The sequence below is a fragment of the Thunnus maccoyii genome, chromosome 13 (genome assembly GCF_910596095.1).
Source record: "Thunnus maccoyii chromosome 13, fThuMac1.1, whole genome shotgun sequence".
NCBI lineage: Eukaryota > Metazoa > Chordata > Actinopteri > Scombriformes > Scombridae > Thunnus > Thunnus maccoyii.
In genome coordinates, this window is record NC_056545.1 from 10,929,567 (window position 1) to 10,947,152 (window position 17,586).

Consider the following 17,586-nt stretch of genomic DNA (forward strand, 5'->3'; position numbering starts at 1 on the left):
TCCCTTGCTCCCCCTTCCATCTCTCCATTAACCTCTCCATTTTCCCCTCCCTCCTTCCCTCATTTAATCCACTAATGTGGATTTTTCACCTTATTTATTTTTTTACCTAAGAGACTCCAAAAAGAAGATTTGTCAAAAAAAAGAGACCGGTGAGAGGAAAAATGTGGTAAAATGTGAGAAAAAGAATAAATATTATATTATCTAGTAGAAGAGGGAGGTTCTCCTTTAAGTTTCCGTAACATTTTCCATTTTTCAATTAGGGCCACAACTATTGATTATTTTGTCGATTCATTGATTAGTTGATGGCTCCATAAAATGTCAGTCAGTGTTTCCCAATGCTCAAATGTCTCGTTTTGTCCCAACTGACAGTCCACAACCCAAAGATATTAACTTCACTATTCTTGAAAAAATGACTTGATTGATGGCGATTCATTTAATAGTTGGAGACTAATCAATGACTAATCATTGCAGCTCTAATTACAATATATATATCACTTTCACAACACAGAATGACCCTTGGACGCCACTAATTTTCAGAAATTGACGGTATTTTTATAAGTAGAGACGTTATGTGACATAGAGCAAGGTTAACAATAATCAGCAGTGATACAGGAGGTTCAGTTTCATTGAGTCTCTGTAACCTCTAAATATCTCTCTCACAGAAGTGGGCTTGATCAAAAACCTCCAGCTGCTCGAGCGGAGCTGCTCAGCGGCAGTCAGTCAGGTTGTACTGGCAGTTTCAGGTGTGAAGGTGTGATCAGGACCATTCCTGCAAATGAACTTGGCTCCCTGAATAACATAATCTGACGCGCCACATGGTTTGTTACAAAAGAACCATCTGAGAAGTCGCCCGTTAAAACTGTTGGAAAAAAAGGGGGCGAGCGCTTTCAAAATAAAAGACTTGGCAGGTGAACAAGATGAATAATCTCACCATCGTCGTCTATCAACATCTTACCTTTTAAGGCAGCTGGATTTGTGACGGCGATTGGTCACGCACAAGCACATAACTCGAAGCCTGACTGGATGGATTCTTGCTGGATCTCGTGATGTTGTGCTCTCGCAAATCCAGCTGCCTCGCAAGGTTATGAGTAACATCCCTGAATAAATACTTTTTTTTTTTTTTCCCCAGTGTATGTGCTTATTATCTATTTTTATCTTCAGATAAAAACATAAGAGAGATCACCGAAATTAGTAGACACAAAAACATAGAAGAGGTTTATTGTTTGACTAGGTATATGAGTTGGTATAGATTTCCAATACTGATATTGATACGAGTACCCGTATTGAACATTTTTATTATTTTAGTATAAAGTACTTTGAAGTACGTAAAACATTCTTTACAAAATCCTGTCGCGCTAAACTTTTTGAAGCAAGTAGGGCTGAAACTAACGATTATTTTCTTTATTGATTCATTGATTAGCTGTTTGGTCCATAAAAATGTCACATAATGGTGAAAAATGATCAGACCCCAAGGTGACGTCCTCAAACGTCTTCTTTCGTCTCGACCAACACTCCACAACACAAAGATATTCAGTTTATTATCACACAAGACTTAAAAAAAACAGAAAATATTCACATTTGAGAAGCTGGAACAAAGGACTCAAAACAGTTAATCTACTGTCAAAACAGTTGGCGAGTAATTTAATTGAACGGTTGTAAGATAATCAATTAATCTTTGCAGCTCTAAACACCAGCAGTCAAGACGAGATCATTAGCAACGTTTCCTCGTTCGAGTCAGGAAACATCTGATTAAAAGACCAAGTAAACAAGACTAAGGTTCGATATCCTGCCCTATTCATGACACCTCCAAACTCTGTACACTATTTGTACATAAAGAAAAAGAGACAGTCATGTAGAGGAGAGGAGAGGATGATAGTGATGTAGGAGGACAGAGGGAGATGAGGAAGAGCAGACTGATTGTTAACTAAGGGAGGAGAGGAGAGAAAGAACAAGAGCGCAGGAGAAAGGAGAAGGAGAAGACAAATCACCAAGTATGAGAGGAATGAGAGAGAGTGAGCAGGAGAGAAAGAGAGGAAAGGGGAGCGATATTAATTTAAGTGGGAAGAGAGATGAAAGACAAGGACAGACGAGGTTGAAACTGGTGTGTGTGTGTGTGTGTGTGTGTGTGTGTGTGTGTGTGTCACAGAGTAGTATATGAAAAGGCCATATGTAAAAAGCAGGATACTTGCTTCTGCTGCTTGGCTGCCTTTACCGTCTGCCAGCCAGCACAAATAAATAATGCAATGGTGCAAGAGGCCGCGCGTGTGAACGACCGCGAGTGTGGGTTTAACCGTGTGTGCGTGCATGTTTGTTTATGCACGACACAGTGTGACTTTTTTTTTGTGTTTGTGTCACATTCTTCCCGTGTTCGTCCCCTCTGCGACCGTGTGTGTTAGTGAGTATGTGACCGCGTGTTGCATTTATGTGCGAGTGTGCGCGTGTTTAAAAATGTGCATGTGTGTGTGTGTGTGTTAGCCAGTGAGCCAAGGCCATGATGAATCTTGCCTTCGCCTACAGCGATACGAGAAGAGGACAGACAGAGACTGAGGGCGAACCACTGCTCCTTAATCTTTCTCTCTTTTTTTTTCTTTTTCTGTCTCTCTCTCTCCTCTCCCGACTACGTTCTCTCACTTTTTCTTCTTACTCCTAACTAGAGGAGAGGAGAAGGGAGGAAAAAGGGAGAGAGGAGAGGAGAAATTAAGTGAGGAGAGGAGAGAAAAAGGGCAGAAAAAAAATTAGGAGATGTAAAAGGAGAAGACAAGACTAGGTCAAAACCTAGTATATGGCTGGACCGTGTCTGGTCAAAGTGTGAAATTGGGGCCAATTTGTTACAGGGATAGTCAGTGGTTGTGTCTATTCTGTAAATTCTTGGATATTAAATGTTCATCTGCGATTTTCTTTAGTTTCCGGTAATATGTGCTGGTAAAGTGAACTGAAATAGCCTATCACATGACATGCTTAAGCTACGTTTGAGTTGCAGTTGCAAGAACAAAACTTTCCACTCATATCCATATGTTTGATTTGAAAGAGAAGTTATTTTAATTCTAATTATAACTATTCTAATTACCTGTTAACTCCCCCTGCTCGTTCATCTGTTTCACTCTGCAGTGAGTGTTTTGTCAGAGTGATGGTTATGCCTCTGTGTGACTTTTTTCTCTCCTCTTTCCTGGTCAATGATCATGGAGGCTGCGTTGGAAATTGTAAATGAAAGTTTTGGGTGCAAATTCAGGAGGCTTATCTCCGCCCCGGTTACCGCAGTTACAGTCAAATCAAGCGCACCTTTCAGAGCAGCCGTCCCACACCGAACTGATATAACAGCCGACGTGAGGCTGGTGTTTACATGCTGTTGTTCATCGTTTGTGATGTGAAAACGTCAGAGAAATAAAAAGTTTGCATCCTGGTGTTAGTTCAGTTATAAAAATCCAAACACACCACGGAGCGTCTCTCCTGCCGGCCGCTGACAGCGCTGTCGGCCGAAGAGTTGGTCACACTGGACAGTAGAGGAGGAGACGCTGGTGTGAGTCTGTTTGAAATAGGAGTTTAGATTACTTCACTGCATTTAACACCGGAACTGAGAGCAGGAAACACAGTCATACTGCGTCCCCGGCTTCCATCATCCTGTGCCGAAGACAGACGGCCAACGGGGAAACTCCAACACTCGGCCGGCTGACCACTCGCTCACGGACAGCCGCGGTTATAGGGCTGGTCTGTGGCCGGTCCAGCCAAAAAGAAGAGAAGAGAAGTTAGAAAAAGTGAGGAGAGGAGAGGAAAGAAGGAGAAGAAAAGGAGAGGAGAGGAAAAATTAGGAGAAGAAGAGATAAGAAGTCGGGAGAGGAGAGAAAAGGGGAGAAAAAATGAGTTGATGAGAGGTGAAAGGAGAAGAGAGGGGAGAGGAAGTGAGGAAAACGGAAAGGAAAAGGGAGGAGATTGGCGAGAAAAATTAGGAGAGGAGAGGAGAGAAGAGGAGAGGAGAGGAAAAGGGAGGAGCGAAGAGAGGGAGGAAAAAAAAATAGGAGAAAGAAGCACGTAAGAAGCGCGAAGAGGAGAAGAAAGGGGAAGAAAAAATGAGGAGAGGTGAGGGGAAAAAGGAAAAGAAAAGGGGAGAAGAGAGGGGAGACAAAGTGAGGAGAGGAGAGAAAAGGGAGAAGGGAGAAAAAACTGAGGAGGAGAGATGGAAAAAGAAGGAGAAAAGAGGAGAACGGGAAGAAAACAGAGGAGAGGAAAAGAGGAGAGGATCTCAGTATATCAGTTTTATTACTGTGTGTTTTTACAGGAATGACTGCAGCTAATTAATGTCTAGGAAACACTATTACAAGCTCCTGCAGTTTTATGTTCTGCCTTGTTTCTCTCTCTCTCTCTCTCTCTCTCTGCCTCTCCCTCTCTCCATCCCTCTTTTCCTTTCATCCTCTGCCCGCCCTCTTTGTCCTCTTTACTCTTTTTTGTGACAGACAGCTGGGAGTCACCCAGCCCGGATGATGGATGACGGATGATAGACAAACAGATGGAAAAAGGGGGGGGCATTATAAAAAGACGCTACGACCAGGGCGGGAAAGTCGGGGCAGAAGAGTAGTCGCTGTTACCAAACTATCACGCAGATTTTTTACGCAAAAACAAATTCTGCGCATTTCCCTCGGAAAAACATCCAGCATAAAATGGAAAAACCAGTACTTTAAAAAGGCTGATTCGATCTGAGTAACTTGTTTATCTTCTTAAGAGTCATTTAATGTCTTCTGTAGTTCATGCAAAGACAAAAAACAAAGAAATGCACTTGGCTGTATTATAATGGAGCCACTAATGAAGAGTTATGTTTTGCGAGTGACAGGAGAAAACGTCATTTCTGGCTTCTTTCGGTGGACAGAGACTGTTGTGCAATGAGCCTGGAGCGGCCAAGGAAACTCTGTCAGTAATTACTCAAAAAGTGCATTTCTTTTTCCATTTATCACATGATTTATTTATCGCTGGAAAGATTTTCCGCATCAATCATCCGTAATAACTTTGTTCCGAGGACATGTGATTGAATTTTGCCATTTCCACTCAGCTTTCCAAATATGATAAATCATAATTTGCAAATGAAAATATTGAGTGGATGCCCGACTCTTACAGAGAGGGGGGGGGGGGGGGGGGGGGGTGAAACTGTAAATTTCCAACAGATAGAAAGAAAATCCCCCTCAGCATGCGATTAATTCATATGTCATCACCATCATCCATTGTTTTCAGCTGCTTGTGGCCATTTCAGTCCGTTGCTCATCAAGTTTGTGTTTTTTTTTTCCTGCTGCAAACAGCTAATTATTTGCTAAAAATGTCACAGTGAGGTTAGCTGAGAGGCTATTACTTAATTTACTCTTTCTAACATTATCTACACACCAGAAACATCATCAACATCTGCCGCGCTCCTCTGTGAAGCTTCTATATGTCTGCAGAGCTGGATGCTTAAAATCCTTATTTATCCACGATTCAGCGACAATCAAATGATTTATTTTCTTGCCTATGCTTCCTCATTTAGCCAAATGTGACAGGTTGTCATGCTGCAGACGTCAAGCTCATTTGCATTTCAATAACTCAAGTTTAATTTTTTTTTGTTCAGTCATCACTACGGTTTGCATCACAAGCTATCAAATCATGCAGTGCAGAGTGATCGATGACCTCTCACTGAAACCAAATGGATGAGATTTATGGGGCTTTTTTTTTTTTTTCTTATCTTCATTCAAGAGCATGGTCTTTTTATTTGAGAGCATGATTTATTGATTTCACGTTCAGATTTTTGTAATTCTTTCCCTCGAAACCCTGCCCTCGCGCTCAAATAGCCCCCGCTTGCACGCAGATTTGCTCCTCTTCTGTTTAAACCTGTATGCTTGCACTCACATATATTGTTGCTTGCACAGATTTCCTGCTCCAGCTTCAGCCCTTCTCTTCGCAGTCGGGCTGCTTCTGTGCATTCATGAAACGTCTGCCCTCTGATTTTTTGTGTAATGATCCTGTCAAAATTCCCCAACCAATAGAGGGCCACGTGTAGTGCTCATAAATGAAATGATCCCTCCCTCCTTGCAGGCGCTTTACTTCTTAGAGCATCCCGTACAATCGGTTACTCTTTAACTAGGTTCATCCACTCCCGCCCTTTGGCTTTCAAGTGTTGCTAGGCAACTAACAAAAAATATTATCTGTATTTCATTGTCTAGGGATGGGGAAAATACCAACAGCAAAAGTAACTAGCTGACACATTAAGACAGTAGAAAACAAAGATAACTAGAGTGAGCAACTACATTTTGTGGTGAGGCGATGATTTTGGCGAACCGCTCGACTCCTGCTCCTGAGTCATGAAAGTGACATCATTTTCTCCTCTAGCACATTGATGGGAGGCCAGTGTGCTATACAGCTACTATTATATGTAGCTATTATAGTAAAAAGTACTGGTATTTATATTATAACTGGGAAGAAGGCAAGGGAAGTACATTTAACAAAGCCTCAGAGGGCGAGAGTGGACGAACCCGGTTAACGCCTGTACGAGACGCTCTAAGAAGTAAAGCGAACGTGCCCCGCCAAGAGGCAGGGATCATTTCATTGGTCTACACTATACCTGGCCTTCTATTGGTTGAGGAGTTTTGACAGGGTTATTGCACAAAAAAAAATCTGAGAGCCGAGCAGATATCTGAGAGTAGACGTTTATCTGAGTGCAAGCATACACTTTGAGCAGAAGCAGAGCAAATCTGCACGCAAGCAGTGGCTATTTGAGTGCGAGGGCAGGGGTTTTGAAGGAAAGAATTACAAAATCTGAACGTGAAATCAGTAAATCATGCTCTCAAATTGAAATACCACGCTCTTGAATAAAGATAGGAAAAAAGACCCATAGAGATTCAGCTGCTCCGATAAAGGCTGCGTAGGAACTCTACAGTAGTTCAACACTACAGCAGAAAAACACACACACACACACACACAGTCACTGTTGCATACACACACACACACACACACACAGAGCCTCATACTGATAGAACTGACATGCAAGCAGCCACAGTCAAACAAACACAAGCAGTCTTTTGCACACAGTTATACAGTTATTTACACAGACTAACATTAAAATCCTGGAGACTTACCCTAACCCTCCTTGCCTTAACCTAACCCTTACCCTAACCTTAACCACTGACCCAAAAATCAGCGCACACACACACACACACACACACAGTCCTCTGTCCAGTCAGTCAGTAGGTCAGTATGCTGTGTTGAGTTATGAGCTGTATGCAAGCAGAGCTCTCATTAAGTCCAATCTAGATCTGGACTGATGACATGAGCAGGGTCTATGGAGTGTATGTGTGTGCGTGTGCGTGCGTGTATGTGTGTGTGTGTGCTGGTAGAGGGGGGATGACAGGCATTAATAATGACACTTGGGCACACATGGGATAGCACATGTATATGTATGAAGTCCTGAATTCCCAATACTGACACCACTACTACTACTACTACTACAGCATCACCTGTGTTTTAATAAAGACGGTTCAAAGAAGACGTATGACAATGCTGCTAATATTACAACAACCATGATAACTACTGCTAATACTTCTACCACTATTATACCACTATTATTACAATTACACCCACTATTACTACTTCTATAAGGCCGTATTCAGACCAAATCAGGCAGTGTGGCGTCCCATTCATTTGAATGGGGGTAGTGCGTTTCAGCTGAGGACATTTTGGCCAGCCAACCTTTTGAGAAAAGCAACCCAACGTCACTGCGGCTGAAGGCTGCGGTGGCCAATGACAGCCAGAGATCAGAGTGAATGAAGGGAGGGAGCGGTGGTAGTGAGAAAGCCGGTGAATCAGATCAATAAAACGTTGTTTTTTTTGACTGTTTCAGACGTTCTAGAGCACAAACAAATACACCCACATTCCCACACACACCCCTGCTCAACCCTGCGGTTGCACACCACACCACCTGATTTGGTCTGAACACAGCCTAAAGTCTACTACTGTTGACTACCACAACTATTCAGGTTCCAAATATGACAAATATAACAATTATTTTCATGATCAATTAATCTGCCAGTTATTTTCTTGATTAATCGATGAATTATAAATCTGTGAAATGTCAGAAAAATATTGAAAAATGCCCGTTATAATGTCTTCAAATGTCTTGTTTTGTTTGATGAAACATCCCAAGATCCAAAGATATTCAATTTACTATCATGTGTGACATAGAAAAGCTTCAAATCCTCACATTTGAGAAGCTGCAACCGTACTACAAAGATTGTCATAGCTGGTGGTGCAACTGGTTTAAAGCATGGTACCACTATTACTATTGCCATTGCTAATATTAGTAATCGTATACCAGTAAGTAATAGTAAGATTATAATAACGATAATGACTTAATTTATGTAGCACTTTTGAACAAAATTGCAAAGAACTTTCCAATAAAACAAAATAGAAAATAATAAAATAGGTTTCAAGAGACTTTAAGACCAGGAAAATGTAAGAGTTTAATGTTACTACTGTCCCCACCACTGCTGCAAACTACTGATGCTATTTCTACCACTTTTCCTTACACAAGTAGAATTACTTCTGCTAGTACTAACAGTGTAACTCGTGTTATTTCAGCCACTACTGGTGCTTTTATTACCACTACTCAACTTTCCACAAATACTAGCCTAATACTGGGCTGGCAACACTACTACTGTGCCCAAAGTAACGCTGTTGCTGCCATATACGACTATAACTACTACTGCTAGGGTTAGAGGTTAGGGTACTGCAACCTCTACAGCTACCATAAGTACAATTATACAACTATATTTCTATACAGCATTATTGAGCCACAAAGGAAAAATAAATTGCCACTATAGATACAAAAACACAAAACCCATGAGAGCTTTTCCAAACTTTGAACCTGCAATCTTCCAGGAACAATCTGTACCTTGTTCTGTAAACTATAGGCTATAAGCTTCTGCACTGCTCTGATTCAGCTCGTCTGTATGCTGTATGAGGCAGTTTGCTTGTCTATCTTATTTTGTGGACTAACTCTTATCTCTGACCATCTGCAGAGCGGTGATAGATTAGCACTGTCTGCTTCCCCCCTGAGCCGAACAGAACAGAAACCACAGATGATGACTGTTGAAAGTTGACATTTCAAACCAGGAAACACACAGTCAGGCAGGCAGATAAGAGATACACACGGACACGTTCACACCGACACTCAAGGCAGAAATACACATCCACATAAACAGAGACGCGAACACACGTAGACACACAGTACTAACATAATTAAACACACCCACAACAGGGGAAGAAACAGAGACATACACACGGATGTGTACATGCTAACACACAAATGCTTTTAACCCCAAAAACACACACCCAATACATATACATCCATATACAGCACACTGCGCACACTCAAACAGGTGCACACCCAGCCTTCACACAAACAATAGACCTTGTTATTACTGTGTTGCTGAGCCAGTTTCCCTGAAGCACAGTGACAAAGTGCTTTAAGTGCTTTTAAAGGCCACCCGACATCACACACTATCATTTGACTCCATGGTTATCTTGAAAAACAATCAGCCTTGTTCATGTGTGACTTTGAAAGGGATGAGAGTACTGATAGAAAGCGAGGGAGGATGCTCTGCCCTTCACTTCCCATTCCGCTATTATAATTTGACTGCTTAACTCTGCCAGAGCCTTCTTTACTGTGATAATGGATGCCATAGTTAACAGCACCCCGTAAGATGCAAAGGACCCAGAAGGACAGCAGGGTTGCATGGTGAGTCAAGTTTAACATACTTACTACCGATACAATGAGCTTTGCCAAGTTCTTGACCAAAATAACAACTTTAGAGTCAATTTTTAAGAAAATAAAACTGAATTATAGTGAAAAACAACTAAATCAAACAACATAGCTTAACATAAGCTAGTTCACCACAGCCAAAACTATATATTATTATTTTGAGATAATGAAAACGATTATTTTCATTATCGATTAATCTGCTGATCATTTTCTCAATAATGAATTAATCGTTTTGTCTATAAAATGTCAGAAAAAAATAGTGAATATGCCTTAAAATGTCTTGTTTTGTCCAAACAACAGTCCAAAACCCAAAGACATTCAGTTTACTATCATGAATGACAAAGAAAATCATTAAATCATCACATTTGAGGAGATAAAACCAGCGATTCTTTTGGCATACTTGCTAAATAAATGACTAAAATGGTAATTCAATTATCAAAATAGTCTGTCCACTCTAAACTGAACTGAAATGTGTAAACGATTGAGTGAAAATCTCAAATAGATATATGATATGTACTGAAAATATAAATGTTTTTCTAATGAAGTTGAAAAAGACAACTCTGAGACAACAAGTCCAGTTGTCTCAGAGGGAAAAACGTATTCAACGCCAAGAATAAAAAATTCAATTTTTGCAGGAAGGAAATGAAATATTGAACGTTCACATACTTTTTAAATCACTGCAGGCAAAGTTTACTGCTGCAGCTGGCTGACATCCCACGGCCAGCATGTTTTTTCTGTTTTTTTCTTAATTAGGCCACCATGAGAACAAAATGAGTTCATGTTTACACAACGGGAGGTCACAGTGGAAACAGAGCTTCTACCCATGACGATATTTGCAGGTTTCACAAAGTCAAATTCAAGACTCTTAACAGAGCCTGTAGTGTGATACAGGGAACAAAATGTCAGGAAAATAGCTCAACCTGATAAAACATTTGAAATGAAAGTTCAGAAAATAGAAATCAATGGTTCCCAAAGGGTGGTGCCACATGGGTGGGCCAAGGCTGTCGCAAGATTGGATAAAAATGAGTCTTACTTAATACATTTTTCAGGTTTCATCACATAAAAAACATAAGCAACATATTATGTTTTCTAACACTTCAAAACACGGAAATCACCATTTTACAAACCCCGCTAGATATGCATTTATGCCACAGCTAATGACATGACAGCTCACAGTTGCTGGTCGTCATGGTAACACAACCCACTTTCCGGCATGTGAGTTTTCCATGAGCGAAGCACTCAGAAACAGCTACTATCAGAGCAGTGATGGAAAGATCTGTCACTAGTAAATGAAGCCCAGAGAAATGCTGATACATCACAGCCCTCAACACAGTCTGTGCTGACTGAACCTCGGCCGACCAAAAGAACTGAAATCAGACTAGACAGTGAAAGCTACTTAGTTTACAGCTTTTAGGGAAATAAGGGAAACTAGCTGTCCAACACCAGAGCTCTTCCTCTGCAAGGAATAAACTGTCAAATAAGGAGATGATGCCAGGTAAAGGTTTTATAATAATCACTCTACACTGTCAAAAAGTAATGAAAGCTGAACCAACGGCAGTGTACAGTGAGTTAGACCTCATATATGAGCCGCAAACAGGCTCAAAAAAAGACATTAAACTGTTGACTTAACAAACTGAAATATTAGTAAAGGTGTCCACATCTATATAGACCTGCTGAAGGCAAAAAAGGACAAGAAACTGAGGTAAAGATGTATCAAACATGCCACAGAGAAAAAGGGATGAAAGCAGTACGAGATACGTAAAACATTCATTACAAAATCCTATCTTTCATTAAACACAAAAACATGCCAAACTTTTCCATGCATCACTGTTTAATGTTGTTTTAACATACGCAGTCAAGACAAGATCATGAGCAAAGTTTCCTCATTTAAATTAGGACATATACATATACATTAAAGACCAATTAAACGAGACTAAGGTTTGATATTGCGCCCTTTTCGTGACACTTCCGAACCTTGCATACTATTTGTTTGCATCTATTTTGCAGTCATAGAGAGATATAAAGAGAGTGAGAGAGGAGAGGAGAGGAGAGGGAAAAGGAATGAAAAGAAAATACAAGAAAGGAGGAGAGGAGGGATAGAGAGGCGAAGGAATGAGCAGAAGAGGAGTTTTTTTCTCCTCTGGGCATCATGGTTACCTGGCTCTCCAGTGCGTCATGGCAGATGTCGACTCACAGAGAGAGGAGGCTAATTTTAGCAGCCACATCACAGCACAGGGACTGGCTTCTAATGATTGGCTGCTTGGAAGGTCCACAGGACTCGGAGAGACGTGTGTGTGTGTGTGTGTGCGTCTGTGTGTATGTGTCTGTGTGTGTGTGAGAGAGAGAGAGAGTATTGAGTGGGTGATTAAGAGTGAGTAAAAGACAGACAAAGAGAGAAAGGGGTTGATGAGAGAGTGACAGAATGAGAGAGAGGAGTGATCAGTGGATTAATACAGTGACTCAATGATTTCAGTGAGCGCACACACACACACACACACACACTCTCTCTGCCTCTTTAACCTGCACAAAGACAGGAATCTAGTACCTCGATACCAACAGAGCGCCATGAATATAACTAATTATAGCTTTCAACCAAAGAAAATACAGCACAAGTGCACATATGGCCTGTCAGCTCTGATACAGTACATCATTTTGCAACAGAATCTGTGTTGTCTGTACGGAAGCAAGGAGTATTGCTCTCTTGCATTAGGATGAACAAAATGAATTAACATCTGAGCAGCATTTTTAACATTTTGTTCCCTCCTATGTTTGTATTTTGCAATGAATAAAATCCAATTTCAACAATGAAAATAAAATGCACACACAGGAACGCGATGTCTGTGCACACAAAATATGAAATTATCAACACAAAAACAATAAAAACAAAGTTGGAGCCGGCTAACATGCACAAGTTTAAAGGAGCCATATCATGCTTTTTGTGATATTCTGTTATTTTTATACAGTTATGACGTCAGGTGTCTATGTAAAACACCATCAAAACGTCCAAAACTTGAGGTGAACCTATGTCAAAATGCTCCCTGAAAGTCAAGAGCCAGATTCAGTCTGGTTTGCGAGGTTACCTCTACTTCGTCCTCATGATGACATCAGATTTTTCGCCTACAAACGGCCGTCCATTGTTGCTAAGGTTGTTCCACAGGTTGTTTGCGATTTCCAACTTGCATATTCAGCTCGGACATGTACGGATGTATTTGAGAAGTAAAGAATGAGATAAAGAAGTGAAATCCTACTTCTGTTTGTATAAGTAGCCTCCAGAACAGTCTGCAAAGGGGGGCAGCTTCCAATCAGAACAAATTGGGCTCATCAGGAGGGGGGGTCTTAAAGAGACAGGAGCTAAAATTGCCCATTTCAGACAGAGGCTGAACTGAGGGGCTGCATAAAGAGCCAGTATAATATAAATAAGGAGTTGTTTGAACCGTAAATCATGCCAACAGGAACAACCAGGCATGTTACAATAAAAGGTCTGTACGTGACAAGAATACTGAAATAACAAAACCCAAACGTCACATAAAGCACACAAATATGTACGTGTGTGTGTGTAACTAAAATACTAAACAATCTCATTCTCTTCTCTTCCCTTCATCCTCTTCTCCCTGTTTGTTTTCTACCACAGCAGTAATGTTTTCCCATGTTTTTCTTCATCGCAGGGCCACAGGCTTCTGAAAAATGGCTGCCTCGCTCCTATTTGTTTCTCCTCTCACCGAGCTTGACGGAGAGGAGGCGAGAGGGAGGGGGGGGGGGGGGGGCTTTAGTGCGAGAAAAGGCAAAGATATATATTTAAGAGACGGACAGGATGAAATGGGATCAAAACACAAGGAGAGGAGAAAACATTTGGCTCGTCTGTCTCAGTAGTCATAGTAGCAGAAAGAGGAATGGAGAAGAAAAAAAATGTGTAAATTCAACTGGCTAGCACTCTTTCCTGATGTTCTTCCAGGAGAAGCGTTTTATTCTGGATCTTCATTTTTTTTTTTTTCACTCTCACTTTCTCTCCATTTCACAGTCTGGAGATTTAAGTTTTCAACAGTGGACAAGGTGATCTGAGAAATATAAGCGATGCGAAAGTAAAAACAGAGAAGAGAAGAAGAAGAAAGGTACCTTTAGAGTAAGACAGTATATCTAGAAGACAAATATGCACTGAGAGAAACTGTCGCATATCAGCCAAGAAACTGTCCCAAGACTGTAATCAGGGCTGGATTAGCACACAGCTCAGGTGTTCTTACAATAAATATCCATGACTTTTTTTATAATGCTGCTATTCTTTATCTTTTACCCAGTTCACTAAAGCATCTACATTTGCTGTTAAAGTACTTGCTGTCAGGTCTACTTGTTTTTAATAAAATGACCAACAATCCACACTCACTGAGCTTGATATCTCAGGATCTTCCCTCTGCTGGTTCATGTCCTACCTCTCAGGGAGATATTTTAGAGTATCTTGGAGGGGAGAAGCGTCCGAACCACACAGCTTATCCAAAGGGGTTCCTCAAGGGTCATTGCTAGGTCCCCTTCTCTTCTCAATATACACCACCTGACTTGGTGCAATCATCCACTCCCATGGTTTCTCATACCATTGCTATGCTGACGATACCCAGCTCTTCCTGTTGTTCCCACTGAAGACCACACAGTCTCGGCTCAGATCTCTTCCTGCCTTACCGATATATTGGCATGGATGAAAGAGCACCACCTTCAACTTAACCTCTAAGACCGAGCTCCTTGTCATCCAAGCCAGTCTCTCTACACAACAACAGATCAGTATCCAGGTCGTATCAACCCAGCTCATGCCCACAAATTGTGGGTGTCATGATTGATGACCAGCTAACCTTTAAGGTGCACGTGGCCTCAATTGCTTGGTCATGTCAATTTGCCCTGTACAACATCAGGAAGATCAGACCCTACCTGCCTAAGCATGCAGCACACCTGCTGGTACAGGCTCTCATAATATCACACATTGATTACTGCAACTCCTTAATGGCAGGCCTCCCAGCATGTATGTTCAAACCTCTGCAGATGATCCAGAATGTGGTGGTACGTCTGGTTTTCAGCCAGCCCAAAACAGCATGTCCCCCCACTGCCTCCTCATTACTGCCCGCATCAAATTCAAAACCCTGACACTCACTTACAAAACAGCAACTAAAACTCCTGCCAACCTGAACTTCCTCATTCAGGTCTACGCTCCCTCCAGCTCACTACGCTCTGCAATTGAAAGGCGCTTGGTATTACCACCACAACAGGGCCCTAAGTTGCAAGCCAGACTCTTCTCCTCTGTAGGAAGGAGTTACCAAACTCTGTTTGATCTGCAGAGTCCCGCTCAATCTTTAAGAAAAAACTAAAGATCCAGCTCTTTCTCCAACACCTCTGCACTTGATGGACTGAAGGGGGGGAAAAAAAACTGCCTCTATGCATTTATGCATTGCCTCTGTGCCTGTTGGCACCTCCGTCCTACTCCTATCAGACTTGAACTTACCTTTATGGCACTTACTCGAGTTGTTCTCACCTTTAAAGCTGGCACATTCCCTGTGTGTGTGTGTGTGTGTACAAAAATGTAGTAACTGCAACTTCTCATTAAAACACGAATTTATATATCATATCAACTTGATAAGCACACAAAGAGTTATGTCAAAATAAAGATTATATACACATCATATCAAAAGTATCACATTACACAAACACAAGTAGCGCAAACGGTTATATTTATGCACACTCTTTGACAGCCCACCTGTGATTTTTTTTACAACTGAGCCTCGAGGTGCAATTCAAAAACATTTTTTTTCCCCCTTTTCCACCACTTAGGGCGTCAGACATAGTTCAGATGGCAGCTTGTTCTTTGTGTGAGCGCTGCAGAACAGGCACCATGCAGGGCAAAGTGAGCACAGGCCTGAAGAAACCTTTCAAGGCGCTCGCTGCACCCTGCTTCAGCACAGGACGGATAAAAGCGAGGGAAGAGGTGCAAAAGCAACAGTGAAGGGATTCACTATTATTACACAGAAACCTTATGTCTCGCTGCACTGAATCACTCACATCAGCAGCCTTTGCCGACCTGCTACTTTTCAAATAACGCATAAAAGATTTGATAGGAATGTGAAAAGGATTTCCTCTTGCTCTTTCTACAGTCCCCTCTTCCCTCTTAGATCTGAAATGTCACATCCGCAGCTCTTAGCCTAGCTTCGTCCTGCTGAGCTCTGAAAAGGCACTCAGCCTACAATTTATGCCCCTCATTAGCGTGAGACGAGACAGTGAACAAGTCCTTTTGAGACTTCTCTGAACGCTGGCTCCTCATCACAAGCCCCTGGCCTGAATGATGTGTGGAGCGACGGCGCTCCCCTCCACGCCAAGGGCAGGCTGATTGCCAAGGCTTCACTCAAAGGTCACGCAATTAAGCTTTGTTCCCGCTTGAATAAGGCTTTGACTGACTGACTGCGCTCCTCCGTTGGAACAGATGTGATTTTTGGCCACTAGCAAGCTAAGATTCTGCCCTCCGTTCATGTTCACAATCATGTATTCAAAGAACCGAATCACAGACAAAAGAGTCCTTAAGAAAAATTAAAGGCAGAAATGATCCGTGCAGCTAGTTCACAAAGGTCAATTCAAATATCAATATTCAGGACTGCAGTAGCTTAGAGGTTAAGTAAATTGGATTTTGAGCCAGAAGCTGCTTGGACTGGAGTCTGAATGTCCTTGGGCTAGGCATTTAACCTCCAGTCTACTTCAATGACGCTTCTAAATGGCAATACGTCAAAGACACGTGCTAAATCATGCAACAGTAGGAAATTTAAGCAAAACATTGCTGATAGAGAGCACATAATCCCATGGCTTATTATAAGCTAAGAAAGAAAAAGAAAAGTTTTGATTTCATATAACAATTCAAGCTTTTTACACAACCGGCTTGAGCGAGGCATGGAGCAACCCAAACCATTCCAGCAGAACTGCTCAGCAGACGCTGTTGCTTGTACTCGGCAGCTCCCAGGTGCGACTGTGTGTAAAATCATGAATATGAAGCGAGATGTTTCTGAAAAAGGTAAAGAGAGAGAGAGCGAACAGAACTCAGAAAGCCTTCCTTCAATGAATAAAAAGGTTAAAAAACTGGGTCACCGACAAGAAAGAGTGAAGGAGACTTAAGAGGCAGCAGCGATAAGTCAACTTCCCCCCACAGAGTCCGATGCAAATATCATTCTTCGTATGGCGGGCTCAGGCACACGATCTGGTAAAAAGGCAAACAAAAGGCTGGGGGGAGATGTGACCTAGTTTTGGATATGCATGGCTGAAAAACAACCAAAACAACTACATGATTAATGCTGCGTTGCATGTGTGCGTCTACTGCAACTGGAGTCTGTTGTCACGCTTTTTTAGCAGCAGAATTTACTTACGATAATTAATTAAATGAATAATGAATTAACAAATAAACAACTTGCGGATAGGAATCAGTTTGCAGAGTTCAATAATAACACACCAACTTCTCAGCGGGCTTCATATTAACGCCCACTCGAACGCTAAGAGGGTCTGAATCATTTTAAGTCACAAGTGCTCATCAAAAGATCCTTTTTTTAAAAGAGCAAAGACCCACTTTCAGACTCACTTACTCTTGCAGTAATATATTATCAGTCTGTGATGGTCAGTATGTTCCAGGAGTCATTTTATATATATTATATACTGTGGTACTTCACCTTTTTTTTTTTTTTTGGTCCCTCAAACTGTCTCATCTGATTCTACTCCAATGCTCTACACTACATTCACAAGAATTACTTTTCACAGCCCCTGGGAAAAATGTTCATGAACGTTTTATATTCAATATACCAGAGATTATC

General features: G+C 41.5%; 1 protein-coding gene across 1 annotated transcript in view; it reads right to left on the reverse strand.

Annotated features, from left to right (window-relative positions):
- jade2 (jade family PHD finger 2) overlaps nt 1-17,586 on the reverse strand; it is a 202,749-nt gene that overhangs the window by 138,764 nt on the left and 46,399 nt on the right. The window lies entirely within an intron of this gene.